Source organism: Bufo bufo, chromosome 3 (genome assembly GCF_905171765.1).
Source record: "Bufo bufo chromosome 3, aBufBuf1.1, whole genome shotgun sequence".
NCBI lineage: Eukaryota > Metazoa > Chordata > Amphibia > Anura > Bufonidae > Bufo > Bufo bufo.
Window position 1 is genome coordinate 136,931,077 of NC_053391.1, and position 6,000 is coordinate 136,937,076.

The 6,000-nt window shown below is 37.0% G+C and overlaps 1 long non-coding RNA gene across 1 annotated transcript; it reads left to right on the forward strand.

Annotated features, from left to right (window-relative positions):
• Positions 1-644: 644 nt before the first annotated feature.
• On the forward strand, positions 645-5,322 carry LOC120994816. The gene is made up of 3 exons (XR_005777475.1): positions 645-740; positions 2,294-2,539; positions 4,515-5,322. It is a non-coding gene; the product is annotated as an uncharacterized LOC120994816 (long non-coding RNA).
• Positions 5,323-6,000: the final 678 nt, after the last annotated feature.

The window sequence follows — 6,000 nt, forward strand, 5'->3', positions numbered from 1 at the left end:
TAGGGGATGGAGCTCAATGTGAAGTGACAGTCATCTGAGTTTCATCACAAGGAAGTGAAAATCAATTAGTTTTTAGGCTTTGTGTAAAAAGCAGGAATGTAGTAATCTGCTGGACCCCATGAGTTGCACCAGATATCTCTGTAGGCCAGGTTGTGCAATGGGTTTATTAGCTCAGCTTTTCTTGCAGTTTCCTTTTTTTGGAGCTTTATTTAGCCAGGGCCAGAAGGCTTGTATCTACATGGACATGTGTTCATACAGCATTGGCTCTACGTGCAGTTGGTAGCTATTATTTAAGGTAGGCTATATTGTCCTTATTTCTAAGTACTGGTTACATAGTTCCTTTATGTCTTATGGAGAAAGTAATCCTATTGGACATAAGATATCTCGCACGTATCCAGTGTTAGGGAACGGTTTTCAGATGACTTCCTCTAAACTTTACTGTTACATTTCACTGTGTTTCCAGATCTTTCTTTCAATTTGTTTTATTCGATTGTTTTTTTTTCTCTGCAAGACATCACTTGCGACACACAGCGGCCTCTCTTCAGACATTAACATGTCGCTGTATGGTGAATGGGTGGAGTTAGATCTAGTTCCTCTATCTGTGGTTAGTGACGTTGGTCATTGGGAAAGGTTAAAAGGGGAGGCTAGCCTACTTTCCATCCTTTTACCCATCGGTCCCTGGTGAAGGTAATGCCTAAGCTGCCCGGATTATGAAGAAGAAGCAACCCATCAACCGAACAGTAAGTGAAAGGGGGGGAATACAACAGCATAAGCAATCTCCCATTGAGTGATCACTAGATTAGGTTTTTAATAGCTCAATTAGTTTTTTTCTGGGGGGGTAGCTTTTTTTCATTTAGGTTTTACAGGAACTTGGCATTTTTATTTCCTTTAAGTACTAACCTTCAAAAGTTAAATGTGATGGAACCTACCATCTCCGCCTGCTCAAGTAAAGTCGATAGTGAACGTTTTATGCTACATTTTAGATCTTAGTTCTGTGTTTTTTCATCGTTTTAGGAACAGTTTGGTAATCATCTGTTCATCCTGTCTTGTTAGAGCTTCCTTAAAATATGCACAGCCTGGCGACCAGAACTTTATGTAAGCTCTTTTCACGTGATCAGTACAACACACTTGCTGGATGACTTGGCACTTTAACATTTAGTTCAAAGAAACTAACTAGGTGTTTGGTGTATTTGGTATATTCAGTGGTTTGTGCAAGGCTGCTTTTACATGGCTATGTTTTGGTCAGTATTTTACATCAGTTTTTGTAAGCCATACCTAAGAATGAAGCCTCCAGAGATATGTATAATGGAAATATTAGTGCCTCTTCTGTGATTTGGACTCAATCCTGGTTTTGGCTTGCAAATACTGACCTAAATACTGCAACATGAAAGTGGCCTTAAACTGTAAATTTGGAAAATATGTACTTTATATTTTTTAAGCAATGCGTGAAATGTCTCTGTCACATAACATAAAGTCTGTGCATTTCCATTACTGATTTTGACCAGATCCACTGACCTTCTAATATTGATGAGACCATTAGTAGATGCTGCTTATGGCCTTTCTGCTCCATTAAAACAATAGGCACATAATGAGAGAATTTGGACTGACTACTGTCAGCCAAACGCCTATAGGTTCATTGTAGGATGGAAACTGATATCATCCATAATACACTTCTTTCACCAGATATCAGTCTTTTCTCAATATGTAGGGCTAGCCTAACGCTTCTCCTGCAAGTAACATCCCTCATCAGCATTAAGTTCATCTAAATGAGCTGTCTTCCTATAGGTTTAGTTTATAGGCGTAGTCCATTGCATGTCCTAACAGTTGAATTCAGCTTTGCTTAGTTTGAATGCTTTGTATATGCCTGGTTGTATATATCCAAATGCTATTAGATATGAATGGTGTTCAACTGTATCATGAGAAATACCAGTGATTAGCAATACATGTAATTAGATGCTTCATGTAGAAGACTGGGGGCAAGGCCATTACAATATTTTAGTAAAAAATAAAATAAAAATTTTAGTTGCACAAACACACAAAGTCCTGGAACATTCTCCATCACAGGTAGTAAGATGATCTAGTGAACTCTAGGGACCAAAGCAAGAAAAGGTGAAATATCGGTATCAAATCGTTCAATTTTCTAAGATAAAAGTACAGTATGTTACTTTGTATTACTTACAAAGTATTACTTTAAGCCTGTATTACATGATAGGTCATTATAATAAAATGACTAATAGTCCCTCAAGCCTATATAGCAGACTACTCTTAATGGCCACCGTTTCCTGTCGTGCAGTGTTCTAGCTGAAGATACAACTGAAGACTTGTATGAGTCAGAAAAAGCAGAAGTGAAACCCTGTTTGGCGGGAGGTGGTGATCTGACAGGCTGAGTTTCTCTTCACTAATGGGGTGCGGACTAACTGACTGAAGAAAGGATTAATGATGCAGATCACTGAAGGAACTTTTATTTCAGCTGCTCAGGAAGTTTAGAACCGTTGAAGATGCCACCTGGATAATATAGATGTGGCTTCAAAAACTAGAGGTACGTAACTGGCCTGGTTTGGTAATGTTGCACCTGTTCTACCAGAAGGGGGGGGGAGCATTCAGTAACTTTAAATATCCATGAGTATGAAGTGGGCGCACAATTTCCCCTCATTTTCTATATCTGCAGTATATTTCTAATGTTATAAAATTGCATTTTCTTATTGTCAGTCAAATAAACTAAAACCTAGCATCTAAAATTACCCAAACATATCACCTGCAAATGTAACTGTATTTCTACATTTATTTTAAAGCATATTACTACATCTTGCCCATTAATACTGCATACTGTTACCATTATGAATGTTATGCTGACAAATTTAGGGAAGAGATATATCGAAACTCATCAGTACTATCTGCATGCCACAAGGAAGGAATGTACATGTGTGTTTATGTATATATGTATATGTATATATATATATATATATATACAAACATACTTTTTTTTTTGTTTGCAAATATTTAATTTCTTTTTTTTATTCATTTCTACAGTGCCACAATCTTTACACTACAAAAGGCCGACCCTAATATTCTTTCATTGCTGCTATAATAGAAACCGGGGGGACATTTATCAAGTCTGCGACATCAGTTTTTGTGGCATAAAAATGTCGCAAGTGATGCCCGTGTGTGACATTTGATGCATATTTTGCGATATTTGGTGAGCCTCACCACTTTTAGAAGTGGAGTCAAAAGTAGGTCAGGATTTCAGATTACAACACCTTTAAGTCTCATTTATGATGAGCAACATTTTAAAAAGTCACAAAAAAGTCGCATCTCCATGCCAGACAACCCCGTGGTGTCGTTTTACAGACAAAGGGGTAAACCATATTGCACTTGCCCAAATATATTATTACATAAATTTGGCGCAACCTCACTAAGCAAAGATAAAACTGATTCCAAAACCACCACAAATGATAAATTCCCCCCTATATTTTTTCTTGCAGTATTTAATTTTCGGTCACCAAAAAAGTGTTTACTTCTTCTGCAAGCACTGTAGACATAAGGGGGGAGAGGGGTTGCTGCCTTCCAGACACCTCTTGCGCCACATATCTTAGGGCAAAACATGACAAATCAGAGAATGCTTCCTCTGAGAATAGATGCCTGAAGTAGTCACAACACCATAAACATTAGAAGATCTGCACATCTGGTTACTTCTTCCTAAAAGAATGAGGTGAATTTATCAAGCAGAATTCCGTCTTTAAAAAGCCGCAAAATAAGACTTTTGTGCCTTTTTCAGGTCACTTGCGCAATATCTTTGTGCCTTTTTGCATTTTTACACCACTCCAGTTTTGAAAAGTAGGTGGAAAAGTAAGAATGGTTAGCTATTTTGGTGAATTTCACTCCAGATTTATTACTGGGACTTTTTTCAAAAGTCACAAAAAAAATCGACTCTAGTAGGAGGATGGAGCAGAAAAGTGGAGTAGGGTTTCTAGACAAAAGTGTTAGGTTTAAAGATGTGCCAAATTTAAAAAATGTGTGCCAAATTTGTATATCAACCCAAACTCATGGAAAACTGACTTCATACTTCATTACTATCATGATAAATGCTCCCCATTGTCTATGTGCCACATTCCATTTGTGCAGTGTAAGGAGAGCCTTATATCAGTATCAGTGGATGGGATGATAGGATACAGTATTGTTATAGCCTACTAAGTTGGATAAGAATCAAATTATGTTTTCACACTTGACTATTCAAAATTTGTAGAAGAAAGGTATGTCCACCATGTAGAAAATGTAATTAATGTGTCTGCCCTATGGAAAAACTGATATGTGAGTTATAGCTGTATTTTCCTAAATTATAAATTTTTCTATATTTTATGTTATTGTTTAAAGTATTTGTTTAGACAACTAATATACTATCTATATTTTATTACATTGGGTAGAAGTTGTAATGGTTCCTTGTTTTTTTTATATAATGTGGACGCCCAAGGCCATACATCCTTGACATCACAATCCTGCTTTCTTGTTCTTTGTAGGATATATACAGACTATCAGAAGAAATCGGAGCAGCTTTTGCCATAGTAACGTCCTTTTGGTAAGTGTTCATGCGACATTGGACATTGGAGGACATCACAATAAAAGCCATCTTGAAAACCCCATTGGAAGAGGATCTATCTGTGAAGTCAAGGACATACAGTGCAGCCATCCATAAAGTAGAAAGCACTACTAGACAGGCCTTAACGCTGTAGTGTTTCCTACTTTATGGATGAGTGTACTGGGCGCTACAAGACTGCGACTATGAAAATGAAAGAAACAACGTGGAGAGTCCTTATTGCCGCACCCAAGATTTTATCATTTCCTTAAGTTGATCATGTATGTAATACAATTTGTTCAGTAGTTTATTCTGCAGAAAGAAAACAATCTTCTTCAATGTATTTTAGTTCATTACTCATTACAAGTTCAATATATTTCTATAATTTTGAACGAGTCTTGTACTATTGGATGAGTACAGTTGTACAGGCATTTATATCATGATATAAAATACTAAAATCTGACATCAAAAGAGTGAAGACACAACCGGACTGAACCTGGAGGCTGACATACAGTGCAGTTACCCATAAAGTTGAAAGCACTACTAGATAGGACTGAACGCTGTAGTGTTTCCTACTTTATGGATGAGTGTACTGGGCGCTACGAGACGTCGTCTGGACCCCGAAGACTCAAGAATATTTCATTTGATGTATTTTTGTTTCAGGACAAGAAATTTAAAGAAAGTGATGACATAAAATTTTGTCTGTAGTTTGGATTCTGCATTTTTTCCACAATAAATATGGTGATGAATAAGAGTGTTCACCTATTTAGTCATATTTATTTCAATGTGCATTATTTTTATTATTACATTTATGTTTTTTATTATAAAGGGGACAATAATATAAGTACATCACACAGAATTATAAAATAAAATCCATTTGTTGTGAGGTTTGTCAACATAAGAGCTAGGTGATAACCGTTCCTGTTGGGGCATACTAAATTTATATATGGGTCGTCACTTGCTGACAAAGAATGGTTGTCTCTGGCATGCGGGAAATGTCTGGTCAGATAAGGCTTCCCTTGGCAATAACAGCTGGTTACTGGTGAGTTTCTAAACCAGACTGGTACAATTAGCTGATCCCCGGACTGGCTTAATTTGAACACATTTATATATATATATTTATACACAGTACAGACCAAAAGTTTGGACACACCTTCTCATTCAAAGAGTTTTCTTTATTTTCATAACAAACAAGTGTGAAACAACTTAAAATATGTCATATTCTAGGTTCTTCAAAGTAGCCACCTTTTGCTTTGATTATTGCTTTGCACACTCTTGGCATTCTCTTGATGAGCTTAAAGAGGTAGTCCCCTGAAATGGTCTTCCAACAGTCTTGAAGGAGTTCCCAGAGATGCTTAGCACTTGTTGGCCCTTTTGCCTTCACTCTGCAGTCCAGCTCACCCCAAACCATCTCGATTGGGTTCAGGTCC